A 25,273-nucleotide genomic window follows, 5' to 3' on the forward strand; every position below is an offset into this window, starting at 1 on the left:
CCAGGGTTCTGGGGGAAAATGCCTATGCCTGTCCCTCATGCTTCTCTTGATTTTTAAAATGAAAATGCCAGGCCACATCCTGTGTGTAAGTTAATGCAATCATTCAGTGCTTAAATTTATATGCATTGGAAAATGCAGGGACACAGCTGCAGAGTTGTGGACCACTATTCAGACCCAGAAACACCAAATCCATTCGGCACATGGTGAACACAACTAGTTATCTGGTGACAGTATCACCCTATGACAACCAACATTTTAGATCACTCGATGGAAATGCATAAACAGCAGAGTGTGTGAATCAATAAAACATGAAACTTTATTAATTATCATTACAAAATGCAAATACCCAAATTGAACACATCCCCATTATTAAGCTGTAACTCTACACGCAAAATGTACGTCAGGGGTCTACTCTTCACTGAGAGATCAAATCTATTTATAGGACTACAAACAGCACTTTAATAGGTATATACCTTCTTAATTATTCTGATTCTCGAATTCCTTTGGCAAAATGGCTTATTGATGTATTGCATGGATCAACCTGGTTGTACCAAAATTTCTAGGGCACTATAACAGCCTGGTTACGCTGCTGCAAAAGTCAAGGTCGCTGTGTGCTCACTTTTTAAAATTAAAATGCCAGCACAAATCCATTGTGTTGCATGGACCATAATTCCTTGTTGTGCTAACACACTTGCTAACACACTGTGGGGAAATATGGGGAATTGATGCTACTGTGCTGCTGTCTGTCTGAATAGTTTTTAAATTTCAAGACTCCAAGATATGTCTCCAAGTTGTGTCTTGTTTATTCTGACAGGGGTATAGGAGCATCAACCCTACATCTGTCTCTCATCTACCACTATATTTCTTAAGTCAATAGCAATAATGGCTATGCCAAAACAGTAGGGCTGCACTTTAAAATGTATTTTTCTGTTTTGGAAGCTTTTTGATCCCTTAAAGCTGTTTTCTCTGCTTTACATTTGACCTCGTATGGAATTCAATGGGGTTTGAAAAGGTTTGAAAAGGTTCAGCGTTCGGTTCGGCTTATGTAGCATTTGTTCGGTAAGGCTTGGCGAACTGAACTTTGAAAGGTTCATTCATCTCTACTCATGACGATAGCTATTAACCCTAGAACGCATACCTGGGCCTCGCAGGCCTGCTAGGTTACTTGTTTTCTATGGTTGATTTCTATGGTTGCGCTTTCTAGGTTTAATAGCAATTTAAGTTAGAGAAAGGAACGAGGACTATTCCTCCTAGTTATCAGAGACATAATAGTGCAAATACTGTTCCAGATTCGGCTTCATGCTCTGTTAGACTGTGGCTAGAACACCAATGAGTTATACAATTTAATCCCTAAGCGAAAGTAGAATGCCCTCCAGAATTTAGCAATAAATTGAGTACCCTTATCAGATACAGAGTCAGATGGGAGTCCATAAAGTCTGACAGTTTGTCGTATAAATACCTGAGCTAAAATGTTAGCATTCGGTAAAGATGAAAAATTCACTGATGGAAGGGAAACAATGTTTTCCTGTCTAGACCACAGAAACAAATGCATTCACAAGATGCAGCAAAACCGCTTAATAAAGATGGCGGCAACAGGTGCAAAACACTGATGGAACAACCATTCACACATTGCTACTCCATTTTAGGGGCGGTTGCTTAGTATTAAAATGGTACACAAATGGCTTGTATAGGGCACTGTTCACACATGTAGGTGCACAGTGTCTGGCCTAAAGCCTATTGATGACACCCATTCTATTAGACTAGGCAGGCTTCCCACCACTATATAAGTGACCCACAAAGGAACGGAGATCCTTGTTTACAAGGCCTACATTCATGGGCCTGGCTACATTCGGTTTAAAGATATGAGAATTGCAAAAAAAAAAAATATATATATATATGAGGTATTAGTTGATATTTTGGAGAAAATACGGATGCTCGCAATCCACATCAAGGGTTCTCATACTTGCGAGTCCCTACACTGAATTTACATTGTTGCCTTTTCTTGCTGTGAATTTTTCCGAAATTTTGGAAGAAAATTTAAATCATCTGTTTGTTAACATTCGTTAAAGATGGAAAGGTGATAAAATGTGTCATTTTGGAAAACCCGTCAGCCACAACAAAATTAACTGTATCACCAGCTAAAAGAGGATGATCTGTAGTAAAATCCTTTGAAATATACAACCAAGGTTTGCTAAGTACACTTAATGGCAGCAAACAACCAGACGGAAAAGAGTGTGATGACTAAGAACACACACAGGTGGTACAAGCAGACACATAGGAGACCATATCCCTCTGGATTTTAGGCCACCAAAAAACAATGAGACAGGACCTTCACCTTAGGGTAACCAGCCGGAACATATTCATGATGCTCCCCCAGAACCTTAAGGCGAAGGTTCAGGGAACAAATGACTTATTAGCTTTAACCTAAGATGGTGCCTCATCCTAGGCTTTGGCAATCTCAGGCTTAACCTGTGTACTGAGTGCTGACACCACCATTTCTTTCTGCAGGATGGGTACCGGTTCCTTATAAGATTCCCCACCTGGAAAACTCCTGAACAAAGCATCTACCTTAGTGTTTTTAGAACCAGGATGGTAAGTTCTGAAAAAATGAAACCTGTTAAATAGAGATGAGCGATGTTCGAGGTTCGCCAATTTCATGTTTGAGTGATTTTGGGGGTGCTCGAGATCGAACTCGAACGCGAGCTTTTTGCTAAAAGCTCAATAGCTCGAGTTACATTCGAGAACGGCTCGATCAGCAAAAAGCCTAGCTAGTTACTAGCTGGCTTTTCACTGTAATAGTGTGAGTCACTGTGATTCACACTATTATCAAATTTCAGTGTATAGTGTGCGGGGGGGACAAGGTTTAGATCTGTGATGCTGATAGAATGCCGATCGCCATTTTCTTCCTAAGCGCGTGTGCAGTGGGGTGGGCCAGGATGTCAGCCAATCACAGACACACACACAGCTAAGTGTACTTTTTGCCAGACAAGCAAGGGCATGTGTCATAGGCTGTGAATGTCACAAGGCTTGCCTTATAAATATGGCCATTTTCCCTCACGCCGCCATTATCTGCTTTCTGCGTGTGGGTGACAGTCACCGCTCACGCTGCTCCTACCGCCGCTCCTGCTGTGTGCACTATACATACAGCGCTGTACAGATTAGGGACTGCAATTTTTTTCAGCCCTTTTCAGGGCTGATTTCCAGGTGCTCAGAGCCATAGCTGACAGGCAGGTCCGTGGAAACGCTGTACACAGCTTCAGATAACAACGTCTGTGTACCTAAGCTCAAGGAATTCCTTGCTGCATTTCATCATTAGGAGGGATAGAAAGTGAGGCTTCCTTTCCTGTCCTGGTACCCACAGAAGCCAGGCACTTTACCCACCTGCCCACTTTTGCCACACAATTTTATTTGCCCAAAGAGCTGACACTTTTGCTGCCATCCTAAAAGTGTCTGGAATACTAAGTTACTGTTCCTTTCCTGTCCACTGACCCACAGAACCCGGGCACCTTACCCACCGGCCCACTTTTGCCAGGCTATTTTATTTGCCCAAAGAGCTGACACTTTTGCTGCAATCCTAAAAGTGTCTGGAATACTAAATTACTGTTCCTTTCCTGTCCACTGACCCACAGAACCCGGCCACTGTACCCACCTGCCCACTTTTGCCATGCTATTTTGATAGCAAACAGTGCTGAAACTTAGTGGCATCCATAAAGTGTCTGCTATACTAAATTAGTGTCCCACTGGTGCCAAGAAAAGTCCACCACCTCTGAATTCTACCCTCCTGCCCATTTTGCTACACTATTTTTATAGCAAACAGTGCTGAAACTTAGTGGCATCCACAAAGTGTATGCTATAGTAACTTAGTGTCCCACTGGTGCCAAGCAAGTTCCAACACCTCTGCCTTCTACCCTCCTGCCCATTTTGCTACGCTATTTTTATAGCAAACAGTGCTGAAACTTAGTGGCATCCACAAAGTGTCTGCTATACTAAATTAATGTCCCACTGGTTCCAAGCAAAGTCCACCACCTCTGAATTCTACCCTCCTGCCCATTTTGCTACACTATTTTTATAGCTATCAGTGCTGAAACTTAGTGGCATCCACAAAGTGTCTGCTATAGTAACTTAGTGTCCTACTGGTGCCAAGCAAGTTCCACCACCTCTGCATTATACCCTCCTGCACATTTTGCTATGCTATTTTTATAGCAAACAGTGCTGCCAGTTTTAGGGCCATAGTTGCATTGTCAGGGATAGTCAGTGTTGGTTCTTCAGCTGTCAGTAAAGCTAGACCACCTCTGCAATCTACACCATCTCTCAATTTTTGCTACCACTTTTTAAGTGTCCAATCTTGTCACTAACAAAATGAGTGGCAAAAAAAGGACAGATGCTGGTGGAAAGGGGAACAGGCATGTTGGAAAAGGAAAAAAAGTTTGTGTCCGTGGGGAAGGTGGGAAAGGTACATTAACATCTGCTGAAGATAGGCCATCTTCCAGCAAAAGTAAGATGTCTACTACTTTCCGTGGACAATCCGATGTGCTCCCTTTTTTACGGAACAAAACAACTGGAACAAAGTTAGACGATGCACAAAAAAACACATGCTTGATTGGATCTCAAGCGCTCCAACAAGTGGCCTCTCCTCCATCTCGACTTCAAAATCCAAAAAACAACATTCCTCTGAGTTGTCATCCCAATCGCACTTGCTTTCTCCCAGCTCTCAAGTCTCCACCCGCCCTGCAGAGTATGGTGTACCAGAGATGCCTGAGTCTGCATAGCTGTTCAGTCACACTATAGGCTGGGAATCAGAGGTCTGCTCCCAAGCTACAGTGAGTACAGACCAGGAAATGGTCTGCAGTGATGCCCAGAAGCTTTGTGAGTCAGATTCAGGCCCTGATGACCAAGCATCTGAGCATTGGTGGAGACAATGATGACGATGAGAAGCAGATACCAGATTGGAATGGCAACTTAACTATTCAGTCAGGGCAGGAAGAGGTTAGGTCTGAGGGCGAGGGGAGTGCAAACACAACTCTTGATGATGAAGTTCTAGATCCCACATACTGTCAACCCTCAGTCGGGCACTCGAGGAAGTCACCAGAGGCAGTGGAGGAGGATGCAACTGACGATGAAGTTACCTTGCGCCTTCCTGGACAGAATCGGAGTACTGGAAGCACGTCTACAAGTGCATCCTCAGCCACCACTCTGCCTCTGAGCCCAAGTCGGGGTGGCTCTGCAGGTCGCATGTCCTCTAAGCCTTGCCTAGCCTGGTCCTTTTTTGACCTTGCAAAGGATCTCCCAAATCATGTGATCTGTAAAATTCGTCGGCATTCTATAAGTAGAGGCCAAAACCTCACCAGTTTGACAACTTCTTCCATGAATCGTCACATGAATAACAAGCATAAGTCCCAGTGGGAAGCTCACTGTGCTGCAATGCGGCCTAGCGGAGCGGGCAATCCACTACCTGCCCCTTCCAGTGCATCCGTGCGCTCTTCATCTTCGATGACTGTGGGGACAGCTGTCAGACCTGTTCTTCCACGCAGACCTTCCACCTCTTTAACCACAACAGGCAGTTTGCTTGGTAGGTCGTCAGTTGGTTTGGAAGGGGAAACAAGTGCTGGTGTACAGCTCTCTCAGACATCGAGAGCACCAACTTTAGATGAAGGCAACATCATGTCTCCACCTGCACTTTCCTCACAGACCTGCAGTTTTGCAGGGACACCCTACTCACCACCGTCTCCACACAGCAGCCAGATCTCGGTCCCTCAGCTGTGGACAAATAAAGGGCCATTTCCTCCGAGCCATGACAAAGCTAAGAGGTTGACTTTATCCCTCTGTAAGCTCTTGGCTACGGAAATGCTGCCTTTCTGCCTGGTGGACACAGAGGATTTTCGAGACCTTATGTCTGTCGCAGTGCCCCTGTACCAGATGCCCAGTCGCCACTACTTCTCCAAGAAAGGTGTGCCTGCGCTACACCAGCATGTCGCACACATCACCGCTTCCTTGAGAAACTCTGTGTGTGACCGGGTGCATTTCACCACCGATACTTGGACAAGTGAGCATGGACAGGGGCGTTACATGTCGCTGACTGGGCACTGGGTAACTATGGTAATAGATGGAGAAGAGTCTGCTGAACAAGTCTTGCCATCCCCACGACTTGTGCGTCAATCCTCTGTATGTCAAAGTTCCTCCACTGCTTCTGCCTCCTCAACCTCATCTGGGTCCTCCACCTCCACCCCAAATCTGCCTGGTCAGCAAACCACGTTGCAACTGCGCACAAGGAATCCTGCAAACCTCCTTACTATGCTGGCAGCAGACCTCAACGGCATCAGGCGGTCTTTAGCTTGAAATGTCTTGGAAATAAAAGTCACACAGCGAATGAGTTGTGGTCAGCTCTGCGGTCCGAGTTTCGTAAATGGTTGTCTCCACTCAACCTGCAGCCAGGGAAAGCCATGTGCGACAATGCTGCCATCCTGGGTGCGGCCCTTCGCCGGGGAAAGGTGACACACGTGCCTTGTATGGCTCACGTGTTGAACCTTGTTGTCCAGCAATTTTTAATCCACTATCCCGGCCTAGATGGGCTTCTGCACAGGGCACGGTCACTCTCTGCTCACTTCCGCCGTTCAACCGCCGCAGCTGACTGACTTGCATCGCTCCTGAGTCCTGAAGTCTTTCGGTCTGCCGGTTAATCGCCAGAAATGCGATGTGGCGACACGCTGGAATTCGACTCTCTACATTTTACAGCAACTGTGGCAGCACCGCCGAGCCCTGGTGCAATACGTTATGACGTATAGCCTGGGCCAATGAGATGTAGAGGTGGGGAAGATCATGCTGATGGAGTGATCTCAGATCAAGGACCTATGCACCCTTCTGCACAGTTTCGACATGACGACGAATATGTTTAGCGCTGACAATGCCATTATCAGCATGACTATTCTAGTCATTTACATGCTGGAGCACACGCTAAACACTATTCAGAGTCAGGGGGTGGGACAAGAGGAAGGGGAGGAAGTACAGAAGGTTTGATATGCGCAAGGGATACCAACATCTACAAGGTACAGACATTCATCATCACCAAGGCGGCAGGCATGGGCCGGTGGGGGAGAGGGATTAACAAGGGCGCATGGTAGCAGCCAAAATGTTGAGGAAGGTGCAGGAGACCAGGAAGAAAGGGAGGACGAACTCTCGATAGACATAGAAGACTCGGCAGATGAGGGAGACCTTGGTCAAATTTTAGTTGAACGAAGTTGGGGGGAGATGTCAGAGGAAAAAAGCACGGTTAGCATCTCTATGCCACAAACACAGCGAGGACTTGGTCCGCATGAATGCGCAAGACACATGAGCGCCTTCTTGCTGCACTACCTACAACATGACCCTCGGATTGTCAAAATTAGAAGTGATGATGACTACTGAGTTGCCACACTATTAGATCCCCGGTACCATTCCAAATTTTGTGAATTAATTCCAGCCATAGAAAGGGACGCTCATATGCAGGAGTATCAGCAGAAGCTGTTACTCGATCTTAGCTCAGCTTTTCCAGCAAACACCAGTGGTGCACGGAGTGAATCTCCCAGTTGTAACTTGACAAACATTGGACTGTCTCGTCATTAACAGTCTATCTAACCGTACCAACAGCACCGTTTCTGGTGCTGTTAACAGCAATTTTATTGAATCATTTCATAATTTTTTTAGACCATCCTTTGCAAGACCACCAGAGACAAGAAGTCTGACACATAGTCAACGGTTGGAGAGGATGATACAGGAGTATCTCCAAATGAACATCGATGCCTTTGCAACTGGAGCCTTGCTCCTTTTGGGCTTCAAATCTTGAAAATGGCCTGAGCTTGCCATCTACGCCTTGGAGATCTTGTCATGTCCAGCTGCCAGCGTTGTCTCTGAACGTGTCTTCAGTGCTGCTAGTTGTGTGCTGACAGATAAGCGCACGCGTCAGTCCAGTGACAATAGAAGATGAACAAGTCATGGATCCGCAAGGACTTTACTACCCCTGTGTCATCCTGGGGAGAGTAAAGGCTTGTGGATTTGGAATGTGCTTGATGCAAATCTACCTGTCAAGTTTGCAACTAGGAGACAAGTGATGCCACTTTAGTGGTGTCTGTGGGGCCCAATTTTTGGAAAAAAGGGAGACTCTGCTTGGAGTCCCTTTGCTGTGCTTTTAAAAATGATCCAAGATGAACAAATCATGGATCAGCAAAGACTTTGCTACCTACCCCGGTGTCATCCTGGGGACAGTTAAGGCTGGCGTATTTTTCAATGTGCTTGATGCAAATCAACCTGTCCGGTTTGCAACTGGGGCACAAGTGATGCCACTCAAGGGGTGTCTGTGTGGCCCAATTTTGGGAAAAAAGGAGACTCTGTTTGGAGTCTCCTTGCTGTGTTTTACATGATTTTAGAAAGGCATGCCATGCCTATATCTGTGTCTCCTCTTTTTCCTCGTCCAACTATTTAGTTTTCGCATGGGTCTTTGTCCTTGTCACTTTCCCATGTGTTTGTGTTGTCTTGGGAGTTGTTTTTCACCTTTTGGACACCTTTGAGGGTGTTTTCCAGGTGTTTTTAGGTGTTTGTGATTGCCTCCCATTGTTTTCAATGGGGTTCGAGAGGTTCGCCGAACGGCTCACCAAACCGAACTCGATCGCGGCCTCCGTTTGACGAACCGAGCTGAACTCGAACCTTTAGAGGTTCGCTCATCTCCACTGTTAAAGAACATTTACCACTGAACTTGACTTTGAGAAAGACGCTTTGCTGACTCGAGGTACAGGAGATTCTTTTGGTCGGTAATTACGGTAACTGTATGAGTAGCTCCCTCCAAAAAGTGTTGCCATTCCTCAAATGCCAATTTGTTGGTGAGTAATTCCCTATTACCAATGTCATAATTTCATTTGGTCAGCGATAACTACTTACCAGAGAAGACACATGAGCAAACTTCACCAACTAGTGGATCCTGAGACAAAACAGCTCCTATTTCAAATGCACAACCTTCATAGTGAAGGGACGTGACACATCGGGCTGTATCAGTACAGGTGCTGATGCAAAGCATTATTTAAGACAGTCAAACGTGTGTAAAGCACTCTCAGACCAGTTAGAAATGTCCGTACCTTTATTCATCATGTCAGTCAGAGATCTAGTGATAGCAGAATTTTTTTATAAAGTATCTGTAAAAATTAGCATAACCGAGGAATCAGTGCAATACCTTAAGATCTTCATGAAGGTCCCATTTGAGAATAGCCTGTAACTTGGAGGGATTCATCCTAAAATCAGAGGTGGAAATAATGTAACCTAGGAATGGCTGTTCCTGAATGGAATACAAATTTCTCTACCTTAGCATATAACTTGTTAACTTGTTTGCCATGAGTATCTGCAAACCCTATTTAACATGTTTCATGACCTAAAACCTAGAAAATAAATGCAAATGTCATCTAAGTATATGATAACAAATGTCCTCAATAGGTGAGCAAATACGTCATTCACAAAGTGTTCAAATACCGCAGGTGTGTTGGTTAAACCAAATTTCATCATCAGATTTTCAAAGTGACCATCGAGTGTATTAAACGCCACTCATTCCCCTACTCGACTTGAATCAGAATATAATTTAAAAAAAAACGACATGTGGTGTTCCCTAATTTTGATACCCAGCCAAGATAAAGCCGACACAAGGTTTTGCACACTGTAACACATTCTACAGTAGCTCTGACAGAGATGATTTGAACAGTGGGATGCGGGTATAAAAGTTATCTACGTACAGCTGATAACCCTTATCTAGCAGTTGGTTCACCAAATCCCACACAATTTTCCCACTCACTCCAAGGATGGGGGGGTCATTCAGAGGATTGATTCAGGTGTCCTTCCCTCCTGAAACCCTAAACCTTTGGGTTTACCTTGAGATACTCTTGCACAGCTTGTAGTGTTTAATTCCATACCTTGCCCTCTTACTGGGCAGGTTTTGCTGGAATTTGAGCCTGCCCTTAAAGTGGATTAGGAACTCATCCATGCAGATTTTCTTTTGGGGAATGCAAACTCCAGCAAATTTACTGCTGAAATGATCGAAGAGCAGCCACATTTTGAAAGGTCGGTCAAAATTAGGATCATCTCAGGAAGCACAAATTGCATTATCATTGAAATGCAAAAAAATTGTGAATGGCTTCAAAATGTTTCCGGGTCATAGCCATGTGAAATACTGGGGTGTTATATTAAACATCAACACTCCAATATTGCTGAATTTCTGGCTTCTACATTATGCCCATGTGAAAAATAAGGGCCAAAACTTCAAAATTTCTACTGCGTCAATGGGAGTCCAGTTAGAAAATAATGAAGGTGGGTTTTGAGCCAAACATTTTTGGGCAAGCAATTTTGTTTTGGCCACCATGAGATTTAAGAAATTCTCGGAGTAAAAGACTTTGACAAAAGTCAATTTCTGTGAGGCCGGCAATGTCAAATTGGATTCCTAATTGGGCCAAGAATCTGTGGCTCAAAATCTTCAGGAGTGAGGTTCAAAAGAGGTCACTAACGGTTGGCAGTGGGTCATTTGGTGTCCTGTAGCATTCGCGTGGGGGTTCACTATCACTGGAGAAAAAGGCATGGGTGAAATAAAGAAAGTAGAATCCTATACCTCACTATCAATGTTTGAGGCAAGGACAGTGTATACCTCCTCAGCTGAATTACATCTTTCAGACATTTTATTTTTTGTGTGGTTATGTGTAAAATAACCAATTTTTTTTCAGGTGTGTGTGTGTGTGTGCATGTGTGTGTGAGTGTGTGTGTGTGTGTGTGTGTGTGTGTGTCTATGTATGTATGTATGTATGTGTGTGTGAGTGTTTGGTCTAAACTTTGTATATTTATTAGAATAGAAGAAAAAAAATAGAAAAGAATTTAGAGGGAAAAAAATAAAAAGAATATAAAAACTTTGTAAAATAAAAAAGAAACTTTCTAAATGGAAGTCAATGAAAAAAAGTACTAATCTCCCTCAACTGACACTAACCCTGACTATATTCTGTAAAAAATATTGTAGTAAACAGCGATTACTACAGTATATTTTTACTGTTCCTAATCTAGACCTAATAACTATTGAAAATTATTTTCTGACACTAAAGGGTACTTTACACGCTGCAACATCGCTAGCGATCTCATTAGCAATGTGAAATTCTAGATCGCAAGTGCGATCTTCCGAGATCGCACATGCGTAAAATGACCTAAGTGCGCTCCGAAAGATCGCACTTGCGATCTAGAATTTCACATCGCTAATGAGATTGCTAGCGATGTCGCAGCATGTAAAGTACCCTTAAGGGTGCAGTCACATCTGAGTATAAAGTCTGCAAGTGCAATGCGAGAAAAAAATAGCATTGCACTCGCACCAATATTAACCAATAGAGCAGAGCACATCTGTTACTTTGAACTCTTGAAATCTCCTGTGTGTGGGGCAAATTGCAGCATGCTGTGAGTGGCTCAGTAACTTGGAGCTGTGCCTGCACTCATACTGCTGTGAGAAGCAGTGCAGTGACCTGAGATAACCTTATAAGGTCTGCCTAGGTCACCACATTGTCTCACACAGCAGTGTGGAAGCAGATGCAGGTGTGACAAGTGCTGACGTCATGAGGTTAGCTATATTCATTACCTGTGGCGATCAAGACCGCTGAACTCGTCATGTTAGTGCTCATCACTGAGTTCAATGATCACCGTGTTCTTACATCAAGTCCGTGGCTGTGACAAGCAGTGACATTGCGTGCTCTCGCAATACTTGGCATGAGTACTTTCTAAATTCCGATGACAATCTTCTAAGATTCATAGAAGGAAAATCGCCTCCCATTGAGAAACTATCTGATATTTCAGAGACAGGAACATTAAAATCACATAATAATAATAATAATAATAATAATAATAATAATAATAAAGAAGCTGCTGGATTATTTATAAGGAAAAATAGCAAAAAGTGAATTTGTCCAATGTTTGATGCATAAATATTACATAAAGTAACAGGGTTTCCTTTTAACACTCCTTCGACAATTATATACCTACTACATAAATTTAACTGTGACTTAATCACCTGCAAAGGACAACTTGATGAGACCTGTTTATCCACTCCTCCTTTTTTCCTTTCCTTATTGAATAAGCTATGGGGAAACGATTAATGGAGAACTGAAAAGCCCATCTTATCATAATGAGTTTACTGAAGAAAAGTGATGTCTGCCTTCAGTATTCTCAGCTCCCTGGGAGTGAAGCGGGCTTTACATGTTGCGACATCGCTAGCATCGGCTAGCGATGTTGAGCGCGATAGCACACCCCCCGTAGTATGTGCGATATTGTGTGATCACTGCCATAGTGAACATTATCGCTACGGCAGTGTCACATGCACATACCTGTGCAGCGACGTTGCTATGACTGCTGAACAATCCCTCCCTCAAGGGGGAGGTGCTATTGGCATCATAGCGATGTCACTGCGGCGTCACTAAGCGGCCGGCCAATAGAAGCGAAGGGGTGGAGATGAGCGGGACGTAATATCCCGCCCACATTCTTCCTTCCGCATTGCCGGTGGACGGAGGTAAGGAGAAGTTCGTCGCTCCTGCAGTGCCACACATAGCGATGTGTGCTGCCGCAGGAACGACGAACAACATCGCTAATAAGCAATTAACAATTTTTTGATTCAGGATGACCTCTCCGTGGCAAACAATTTTGGCCACTTTTGCGATCGACTAAGGTCGCTCGTACGTGTCACATGCTGCAATGTCGTTAACGTCGCCGGATGTGCTTCACAAACACCGTGACCCAGACGATAATACGATAACGATATCATAGCTTGTAAAGCCCGCTTAAGTCTTCTGTTCTTAGGGGAATTAAGACCCATGACATTAAGCAATACCACACACACCATGATTGTGTCCCAAAGAAGGGGAAATAATTCAAATATAACTGGGCTCACTTATTTATAACAATACTCCATACTCCATGGATTGGGACTAAGAGCGGTGCACACTCGAAATGCGTACCATCTACCATACCCCTTATCTCCATGGGGATTTTTTATGCTCAGGATGTGATTCCTGGATTATTTTAATGTATATCCAAAAAATAATATTTTTTATAACATATTATCTGGACGTGGATGCTGGAAAGTTTTTTCTTTCCATGTCACCTCTGTATCCACCATCACTAGGACATTGCTCATACATTAGTTCAGCAAACATATCCACCCACGTAAAGCAAAGGCTAGGCTAGTGGAAATATAAAGGGAAAACACACAACGGCAAGGAAAAGACAACAGATAATCAAAACGAACATGTATAAAACTGAGAAAGGTTTTAACAAAATAACGAAGAAGATTCCTGAGTTAGGGTTATAACTGTCACTAGATGGGCCCACTTAGCAGTTAAAAAGAAAATGTGCAAACAATGCAGCACATAGGCTGCAACTAATAAATTAGTCAAATAACCCTAAATATTACTTCATTCTGGAAGAGTGCCCAGAAAATAGCTTGTAAGAAATAACCCTCCGGAAGAAGTTTATTATTGAGAAAGGCATCCAGGGCTGCAGTGGATGGCTCTGAAACAAGACCCACAGCTGCTGATTACTTCGCCCTCTTCGGATCCATACTGATGGCGCAGTTGGCCAATAATTAGCTCTGTTTAGTTGCAGAAATATCGGGGTCTGGCAGGAGCACCAACCACATTCGTCTCCTCCCACCAAACACCCAACAACTGGCCATGCAAGTATTGAAAGATCAAAGCCAATATGATCAACAGTCAAGTATGCCAACCAGTTGTACGTCAAATTATCTATTTCTTCGAATTAACTGATAGAATACATACAAGTTCCCATTATAATTTAGGTTGTTGTAAGGCTAAGTTCTATCTGTGAGACATGGCTTTAAGAATCACATTGAAAATGAATAATGAAAGATCAAAAGTAGTGCATGCTGATTGACCAGTAGAAACTTTTAAGGCAATTGAATTGCTTTTATCTCTTTCTTTTTTCTTTTTTTTTGCCTTTGAAGAAGTGCTTCAGGTCCAACTGTGCAATTGAAATCTACCAGAGAAGGAAGAAATTAAGGAGCTATGGCCTCAGTTCATTTTATTTTAATATAGACTGCCTTGCACTTTTAGAGTTAGATATCCGTGACACTTCACATTATAGAACCCATGTTGTATTCTCTGAGAGAGAAATATCCATGACAGGAGTCAAAGCATAGAACATGAACATCTGTGGTGCTGTGTCTCAGCAAATCAATATGAAAACCCTCTTAGGGCATTTTGCAGGCCAATTTAGAACAAATACAATTCATTTATACAACACTGTGTGCGTCCATTTGAACAGGGCAAGCTGCCAGCATGGGAAAGGAATTTAAACTGAACTGGATCTTAACATCCCATGCTCCACAAAGCCAATTTTATCTGATAAATGTGTGTCTTCTGGAATCAAACAGGAGGTCAGCTGGGCAGAAGAGTAATTTTGGGTGATAGGGAAAATAGAGTAAAAAAGATGTTGTGAAGCAAGTAAAGATGACAGTTTTATTATTTGTTTTGTACAGTTATAATATTAAAGGACTGTTTCATGAGTATGAAAAGCTTTTCAGTGCAAATATAAATACAAAACTAGTCAAAGATTATTCCTATTGTTCTAATTTCATTTTGTTTAATATAAGTCAATGCCCTGTAGTATTCATAGTGAAAGTATTATTTTAGAATACATATGGTAAATTATCATTTCATTATAATTTATAATCAGTAGTGATGAGCAATTAGTTCCCACCCCCCCAATTTACCTTTTGTGCCTCCCCTATCTCCTCATAGATTGTAAGCTTGCAAGCAGGACCCACACTCCTCTTGGTTTCTGTTGAATTGTGTTATTCTGTAAAGTCTCATATTGTCTGTATATATCCCCTCTGAATTGTAAAGTGGTGCGGAATATGTTGGCGCCATATAAATAGAAATTATTATTATTATTATTATTATTCAGTATTCATGTGCATGGCTGCTCTTAACTGTCATTTGATGCTCAAATGGGCACGACTCGAGTAACCAAGTGTAATGGAAATCAATGGAGAACGCAAGCATTTTTCTGGAAAATCTTCTGGAAAAATGTCTGTGTTTCTCATTGACTTCCATTATACTTCGGTACTGGAGTCATGCCCATTTGAGCATCAAATGCTCTTTCTGAGCACCCGAGCGCATGACTACTGAACTATTCACTTATCACTAATAATAAGCTAACAATCTATTATTTCTATTATTCTCAACTGCCCAAGACAGTGGCCACGATAAGTTGAATTCAGTGACTTGTCATGCATACCTCCTACTGTTCCTTTCAAGGTTTAAGCTAATGAAAAAGATAGCTGGTGAAACAAGGGAAGAGTGGGGAACACAAGTGCCTATTAAAGGCCATCGGTTGAAGTCAAAGTAGTAGGAGCAACACAACTGAAACAATTCAGTCTTCGGGGCAACTCTTTTCAAAATGAGGACCTTGTGGCTTTCACAGTCCCATCTCCAAACAAATGGGCTCTTGCGACATCTGCTTCTGTCACAAATCTTCAACATATTTATTCAATAGAGGAATGCTAGCCGAGCCTACATATTTCCCGCTACATGTCAGCTGATCTGATCTAACAGCCACAGTTGGATCAAAGATCCGCCCACAGTTATTAACTAGTTAAATCACGCTGTCAATCTCTGACAGCGAGATTTAAGACACGGCGTTGAGTGGCACGCCAATCTCCGATGCCATTAGTGCTCGTGTGATGTCATCACAAAGCGCTAATGGGTTGTCATGACATTTGAGGGTCAGCTGATAACCCCTCTTTTTGTCATGACACTGTGAGTCTGCATTCATAGGAAATCATGATTTTTGCTGTACAGAGCAGTGCTGATGCAAATGCCCTGATCTGTACAGCACAATTGATCGGAAAATTGCAGCTTCAAATTTTCTAAGGGGACTAGTAAATAGAATAAAGTTAAAGTTAAAAAATGAAACATTTTTTCAAAAAATACAAAAACACAAAAGTTCAAATCACCCCATTTTTCCCCATCGGAAAAAGAACAATTAAAAAAAAATAAAAATAAGCATATATTTGGTATCACTGAGTTTAAAAATGTCAAATCTATTGAAATATAAAATAAATTAATCTGATCGATAAACAGCGCAATGAAGAAAAAAATAAATAAAACCGCCAGAATTACGGTTTTTTGGCCACCGCAATATTGCAATAAAATACAATAGGAGGCAGTCAAACCACCATATCTACCCAAAAATGGTCCCAAAAAATTAGCCATCACACAGCTCCAGATCCCGAAAATACAAACATTACACTTATCAGAATATGGGGTGAAAAGTGCAAATTATTTTTTTTTTTACAAACTTCTGAATTTTTTTCAAAACTTAAATAAAAAAATGATACCTGCTTGGTATGTGCGTACTTGTACTGATCTGAAGGATCATACAGCTGCGTCAATATTACTATGTAGTTAACATGGTAAAAGAAAAACAAAAAATAATTCCGGATTTTCACTTTATTTGCAATTTCACCTCGCTTGAATTTTTTTTCCTGTTTTTCAGTGCACTACAGTATATGGTAAAATGAATAGAGCAGTTTAAAAGTACAACTCATACCACAAAAAACAAGCCCTCATATAGCTATATTGTCAAAAAAAAAATAAAAGTTATTGCTCTTGGAAGAAGAGGGGGAAAAATGAAAGCACAAAAACAGAAAATCACAACGTGCTGAGGGGGTTAATATTAAGGACAGCAATTTTTCATTTGGAATTGTTGTGGATATAGGTTCTTTCAGCTCTCTGAATCCTTTGTTTCTATACAGGAATAAAAGTGAATTTTCTGACATGCTGCATATGTGGCGCCCCTGAAAATATCAGGGTGTCACAAGGAACTGCATCCTGTCACTCAGGGTGCAGGGCCTACCCTCCATGGTTCCAGGTTCCCAGAAACCAGTGTCACTACCATCAGCACCACAAATCCCAATCAACACCTCACATCATCATGCCTGTCAGACACACCAGTGGGTTGGTCAAGCTGGAATAGGGCCACCCACCTAGGGGTCAGGCAGACTGGTGGGAGGGAAATAGAGGAGTCGAGTGAGAGCCCTCAAAGAGTGAGGAGCTGGGGAGAGTGAGCTTCTGGGAGCTAGACGGAGGTTGGGTCGTAGGCGGTGGTCTGGGACCGGTGGTCGTGACATTGGAAAAGGGTGCGACGGACATAGTCTAGGAGGACTGTCGGCATCAGAAACCCAAAAGAACTGAATGGTACCAAGCACGACGTGGTGCAGGACCCTAGGTCAGGAACCGATTCAACGTCCTGATAATTAACCTGGGAGGGAGAATATCTTCACGAACTTCCCTAAGAGCTCAGAGATTGAAGGCGACAGCAGACCGTGGGGGATAGGGTTTTCCAGTAAAGCAGCCCACTGAAATTCCAAGTACCAGCCATCAAGAGCACAGCTACACTATACATAGTGAGCAGGGCCCCAACAGCTTCAAGCCAAGGGGTCACAACAGACAAGTAAATTTTGCATGGAGGTGGGCTCTGGATTACCAAGTGACACCGGTGGGAGAGGATACCTGGACGGGCTCCCCACAGTGACAGTGAGGCACAGAGACTTTGGTTTACCTTCGATGTGAGTGTCTACTTTGTAATCCTCATCCAGAACCAAAACTACCCACAGTGAGTACCCTGGTCCCCTGCACTCTGCACTCCCAAATATCCACCAAAACCCCAGAGGCCAGGGCCTTCCCTACTTGTGGAGGGACTGACACCTTGCTGCTCCACACCATCTGCCCCGGTACTCCTTCCAGCAGCGGCGGTACTCCCATTACCGCAACCTATAGGTGGTGTCATAAACTTCTCCCTTGTACATAATTCCCTTTCAATGATTGGAGTGTTTGCCGAGCCTGGGTCCGGACCCCTCGAGCCACGACCACCCCGGGTCCGATCACCCCGATCTGCGCCGGGGCAGCAAACATAGCATACGGTATTTTTCAGTTTATAAGATGCATTAGATTATAAGACGCACCCCACATTCAGAGCAAAAAAGTGTGAAAAAAATGGGGTCCATCTTAACATTCAGTGGTGTCTTAATGGAGGGGTTAGCAGTGGTGGTGGAGCGGGATGACAGGAGGCAGGAGCGGTGGGTGTCCCAGATGCTGTCCCAGAAACTGTTGGCTGTGCTGGTGCTGGGGAAGCTGTGATGGGGCTTGAGCTTCGGCAGCTGCGGGTGGTGAGGGCTTCAAAGAAATGGCACCCGAGTCAGTGCGTATGCAGATTGAGCTCTGGACTCAAAGGCAAGTCAAGATCTTATCTGCTCAAGCGCCACCTCCGGGCACCATTTTCCTTAAGTCTGCTGCTGGGAGATTAATGGGCCGGAGGCGGAGAGTATGCAGATAAGATCTTGAGCCAAGAGCTCCATCTGCGCACACACCAACTCCCTGCGCCATTATTTAAAGTTCTGTAGTACCAGCCAGCCACCGCAATCCCCGCACAGCAGCCTCAAACCCCGCACAGCCATCGCAGCACCAGCATCAGCTGACACAGACCTTGCACAACCGCCGCAGACCCCTCACAGCCACCGCAGCACCAGTCCAGCCACAGCAGCCCCTGCACAGCCTCACAGCATTTCCCTGGCCTCCTATGACCCTTCTCCACCCCACCCCCTGGTAAGCTACATTCAGATTATAAGATGTACGCCTCACTTTCCTCCCACATTTCTGTCAGGAAAAGTGTGTCTTATATTCCAAAAAACTTTGCCTTATATTATTTAATATGGAAGTTTTGATTCAAGTATCTACTTTAACATTTTACTATTTTTGAAAAAAAAAAAACATGCATTCAATTCTGCATGGAAATAAAACCAAATAAAAATATACAGTATATCATAAACGTGAATATGCTCTTCACATTTCTGAAATTATTTTATTATATCTTTTCATGGGACAACACTGAAGATAATAATTTGTAATTGATAATAACCACTTTGCTAGATTTTTGTAGAAGTGTAAGCATGGATTTCTACAACATTGATTTTACTCATCTTCACCATCACAAAAAAGCTTTAAAAACTAACAAAGGTGATTTATCATTCCATACATAGCTCAGTGTTTAGCGTTTCTTTACACTGGCAGTTTTATATTTAAGCAATAAAAACAAGTTAAGATTGTTTACCATTCAGAAAAAGTATCCGAAGCCCAGGAACTATATCACAAAAGGAGCCTAACGTGTCATGTGCAAGTGTCAGTATGCTCCGCACAATATTCATATTGCATCTTTAAAATCCCCTGTATGCATTTTGTACTAAAAATAAATCCCGAACAAGCTTATGCTGGGTTTAATACAATATGGTTAGAAAAATGTACTAGAACATATTCAATTTCTAAAGTAATATTGTATCAAGAAAAAAATTTAACTCCAGCTTTATGGAAAAGTTCAAAAAATATTTTTAAGCCACTCCTCAAATAACCATATCCCTACAGTGTGAAATCCCAAGTGTCCCAGTGACGGCCATGTTTTCATTTCAATAATTAGCAACAGGTACAGGAAAATAGAAATAATGGTGATTTACATAATTGGAGTAAAGAACACCAAATTTGTTAAAAAGGACTCCCTATTTAATAAAGTCGGGGCAGTTTTAGGCACATGCGGAAAATAGATTTATTTTATTTGTTATCCATGCTATGTAAATAAAAGCTTATAACCTGACTTTAAATTCATCCTTTGGTTTTATAAATTACTCTTTTGAAAGCTGAATCCCTTCCAAATTTGGTTTATGTTATGAAAATAAAGTTGCTGCAAATCTGAAATATTGATCATTTAATGAACACAGAAAGGTCAGATTTTGGCAAGACAAAAGTTTTGTCGCCCACAGAAAGTAATGTGAAATTCAAACAAATAATTAACTTCTAATACATAGATATGTTGCATGACATTGGTGAATGAAGTTGTGGTGCTATTAGAATTTAATATTTTGTGTGACTTCCATGAGCTTGAAGGACTGCATCCACACGGTTCAACAATGATTCATACAATTTATTGATGAAGTCATCAGGATTAGCAAAGAATGAGAATGCAGTCTTATATGCCTCCCAGAGTTCATCTAGATTCTTTGGTTTTGTCTTCCAAGCTTCCTCTTTCATCCTACCCCATGCTAAATGATGTTCATGTCTGGTGACTGGGCTGGCCAGTCCTTGAGCATCATCTTTGCCAGGAGGAACTTTGTTGTAGAGATGAATGTATGAGATGGAGCACCGTCCTGCTGCAGAATTTGACCCCTTTTATGATTGGGAATGTAAGAGGTAGCTAATACTTCTTGGTATTTTAGGCTATTGATATTGTCTTCCACCTTGCAAATGTTTTGCACACCCCCATACAGAATGTAACCCCAGACCATGATCTTTCCACCACCAAATGTAACTGTTTTCTGGGTGTATTTTGGATCCATATAGGCTCCAGTAGGTCTCCTGCAGTATTTGCAGCGGCTGTGGTGTAATTCAAGTGAAGATTCATCAGAGAAATCCACCTTCTGCCACTTTTCCAGCATCCATCTGTTTAGCAGGCTGTGGGACTTGAAAAATGCCACATAGTTTTTTAATTGCCTTTTGTTTAGTGCTGGCTTCTGGGCACTGATTAGAACATGGAGGCCATTTCGAGACACAATCCTACAAACTGTTCTAGTTGACACATGGACTTGAGGTGACCAGGCCTTAGGTATCCATGGTTAGTGCCACTCATATAGTGACAGTTAGTTAGTTGTTTGTAGTCATGGATACCTAAGCTGCATTGCCCTGCTCATGACGTAAGACATGGCTATATCAGAAGAATTTTACTACATTTCTAATTATATTTATTTGTTAATATTATTATTATGCCTACTATATATTGGGACAGGATCTTGAAGATGAAAATACCCTTTTAACTGTTCGAATTAACCACCAGTGGGAGGGGTTAGAGAGCAGAGAAAGAAACTGTTTTTCCAGTTAGTTGTGTGTTGTAGAGACCTTTAGAGAGCAGACAAGTGCATGGGAGCAAGATCAGCAAAAGGAAGCCACTAGTGGCGACTGACAACTAGCACAGAGGCAAATAGGTGACACCTGCCAAAAGAGAGACTTGGAAGGGAACTGAGTCCAATGTCGGCCCTATGTGGGGGGCCTTGGGAAAGTAAAGGGTCTGTCAAGCTGTGGAGATGTGAAGAAGAAAGTGACTCTCGGAATGGCCCTTGTTTGGGATCAAAGCCAGTAGTCTCAGTGCAGGTTTCACAGTGTAACACATTGACCCAAGTAGCCCTGTACCATGAAGATGGAGGTGAATCTCTAAAAGCACAATAATTTGACCTCTGATAACTCCATGTTCTGCATCGACAAGGAGCGCTAGTACAGATATGTGTGCAATAACTTGTGAAAAAAATGGGGTATTTGTCATGTTACAAGTAAGACTACTGTACCACAATTGTGAAAAAAGTATACAACATTTTAATTATTACAAAAATACAAGTATTAGGATCACATGTGATAAACAGTTTATAATTTATCAACTGTTTATCACATGTGATCCTAATACTTGTATTTTTGTAATAATAAAAATGTTGTATACTTTTTTCACAATTGTGGTACAGTAGTCTTACTTGTAACATGACAAATACCCCCTATTTTTCACAAGTTATTGTATGCATTTTATGGGGTTCATGAATATTACTATCAATATGAGGTCTGCTATACTTGTTTTTTGTTTTTTTAAAGATATGTGTGGTAGCTGTGTCAAGTGTGGCAAACTACGGCTTGTTTTAGCAGTGATCACATAGGTATAATGCGGTATACATAATTCCTGTCAGGACGCCGTCCCAACTCATGTTTCGACAGTGAAAGTGTCTTCTTCTAATGCTGGTAAACCAGATATTTTATAGTGTCTGCCAGAACTGACACGCTAATATGCCAATCAGATTTATATAAGTTCACTATTAGTGTCCATTACTCTCCATAGTAGTATATAATTTGTTACCATTATAGTAGGAATTATGTTTGTTTGATTGATATATTAATTGCATGATATCTGTATAATGAAAATATATCTAAAAAAAAAAAAATTATACAGCAGATATAAATAATTTATACACATCACTATGGAGAATGGATTTATTCAATTATAGCATTCTTTGAGGGTATTATTTCAATCATGAAATTATCAAAGTTCATTATTCCTAAATTTCTCAATTTATCAGTTTAAGGCCTCTTTCACACATCCATGAAAATCACGCACGTTTTTCACGGACGTGTCAAAGGTGCGTATGGCTCTCTGTGTGCCATATTTATGACACAAATGTGTTCTCCGTGTGCTATTAATGATAACACACGGAGAACAGGAACTTTTTGCTCACCTGTCCCTGGTGTTGCTGTCCGTGGTTCTGATCTACAGTCTCCGGCCCTTCCAACTCCCCGCTGCTGCTGCTTCTGTCCCGCAGTGCAGTGAATATGCAATGAGAATAATAATAAGCGGGGGTCGGAAGCAAGTGCCAGCAGCAGCAGAGACAGCAGTGCTGGAGAAAGTGAATACAGGAATTAATTTTAATTAACAGACACGTGTGTTTTCTCTGGTGCGTGTCACACGGATCACTGCCGTGCGGTCCGTGTGCGGTCAGTGTGAAACCCGTGATGCCGGAGAGAAACAAACATGTCTACATGTGGTGCGCATGGGCATACATATGCTCCACACGGACACACGATCCATGGCAAAACACGCACGTGAGCACAGACCCATTGATGTTAAGGGGTCTACTTGTGCCCGTGTCTCTGGCATGTGAAGAAGCGGACCAAACACGTACCGGAGACACGGACGTGTGAAGGAAGACTAAAGTAAGTTATCATGTTAAGCAAATGATATACTATAAGCTATTGAATTTAGCCACATACAAAATAGCCTATTCAGGTATCAAATAGATAAGGGATACATTCTGTTGGATTTTTTTAAGATACTTTGTATTGTTTATCTAAAAAACCCTTTTTTAAGTTTGTTTTCTTCTTTTTTTTCAGAAAAGTTATTTAATATCTGTGTAGTGAATAATATAGTGCACAAGTTGTTAATGAACTTGATATCAGGGTTAACGAAGGTAGATTCGGATTAGGGTTTTGGAGCATAGAATAAGTGCTGATTCCTATTTCTCTTTTAGACTGGGTTTAGAAAAGTAATATGCAGGGAAAAGGGATACTTGTAAGCCTCTAGATTTAAAAATTAGGAGATATGTGCGGGGATCACAACTGGCTCACCGCAGCAGCCAGCGGTGATCACTCCTTTCTGATTTAGGACATCCCATTACATTGTATGTTATGAAGGGGTTAAAGAACTTTTCGGAAAATAATAAAAAAAATTTGAACAAAACTTTAAAAAGGTTTTTTTTTTTAGATAAAAAACCAATATAATATATCTGGAAAAATTCTAACAGTACAAATTTATCCCTTATCTATTTGATACCTACATAGGCTATTTTGTATGTGTCCAAACTCAAGTTAGCTTATAGTTTATCATTTGCTTGACATCATTAATAAAGTACCTTAGACTGATAAATTGAGAATTTTCTGAATAATACATTTTGATGATTTTATGATTGAAATAATACCCTCAATGTATGATATGTATTAAATCCATTCTCCATAGTAATTTGTATATAAGAATTAATTATATCTGATGTATAATTATTTATTTTTTTAGATATAATTTCATTATACAGATATCATGCAATTGATAATCATATAAACATATTTCATATTATAATGATAACAAATGAAACACTACTGTGGAGATTAATGGACACTTATAGTGAACTTCTATTTTAATCTGATGGCAGATCAACCTGTCAATTCTGACAGACTATAAACGATCTGGTTTACTAGCAGCCTCTGCCCCTAGAAAAAGACAATTTCACAGTTAAAACACGCGTTGGGGTGTCATCCTGACAGGAATGAAATATATCGCATTATACCCATGTGATCACTGCTAAAACATGCAGTAAGTCACCATATTTGACACAGCTACCACACATATCTTTCCTAGCGCTCCTTGCAGATGCACAAAATGGAGCTATAACAGGTCAATTCACTGTGCTTTTACAGATTCAGTGCTGCTTGGTATTACCACTTGGTATTAGGATGGTATTTAACACTTTGTTGGCACTAACTGCTGAGACGTGGTAGTACTATCAGCAGCCAATTTAGAGCGTTTTTATTCTTACAGCGCTTATTTATAGATAGACATAGTTTATTTATAGAGCTGATCAGTACCTCCATAATTCTAACATTAATAATTACAGCCAGTCACCTACATGTTATAAATTATGCATTATTTACTTTCTCTATTAACATCTTTGGTACTGGGCATTTTAAAATTTGGCTTCATTATAGTGAAGATGATATTTGAGTCATATATTACCAGTTAAAAATTCTTGCAGTCTGAATAAAATTCTATTGGTAGGAGAAATTTACTACTGCTTAGCACATAATTATAATAGGAATAGATTGTAGACTGCGGTGATAGTCCACTCTATCAAAATAAAAGTAACAAAAAATACTTCTTTTAACAATCTCTAATAAAAGTTATATTTTAATTTTTTTTACACACACTGTTTCCAATCTCTATCTTCCCTTAACCCCTTCACGATCGGCCGATTTTTCGCTTTCCGTTTTTTTTTTCGCCATTCTTTTTCTGAGAGACGTAACTTTTTTATTTTTCAGTCAATATGGTCATGTGAGGGCTCATTTTTTGTGGAACGAGCTGTACTTTTAAATGAAACCATCAGTTTTACCATATAGTGTACTGGAAAACGGCAAAAAAATTCCAAATGCAGAAAAATTGCAAAAAAAGTGCGATAGCACTATGGTTTTTGAGATATTTTATTCACTGTGTTCACTATATTGTAAAACTGATGTGTGGGTGTGATGCCTCAGGTCAGTGCGAGTTCGTAGGCACCAAACATGTATAGGTTTACTTTTATATAAGGGGTTGTCCGAAAAAAGTGGTGCACGTTTTACGCCATATTCCATGACCCGTAGAGTTCTCATTTTTCGGGATCTGTGGCTCAGTGATGGCTTATTTTTTGCGTCTCGAGCTGACGTTTTCAACGATACCATTTTTGCGCATGATCGCCTCTTATTGCATTTTGCGCAAAAGTTGTGGCGACAAAAAAAACGTCGTTTTGGCGTTTGGAATTTTTTTGCCGCTACGCTGTATACTGATCAGATTAATTGATTTTATATTTTGATAGATCGGGCACTTCTGAACGCGGTGATACCAAATGTGTATA

This window comes from Anomaloglossus baeobatrachus, chromosome 3 (genome assembly GCF_048569485.1).
Source record: "Anomaloglossus baeobatrachus isolate aAnoBae1 chromosome 3, aAnoBae1.hap1, whole genome shotgun sequence".
NCBI lineage: Eukaryota > Metazoa > Chordata > Amphibia > Anura > Aromobatidae > Anomaloglossus > Anomaloglossus baeobatrachus.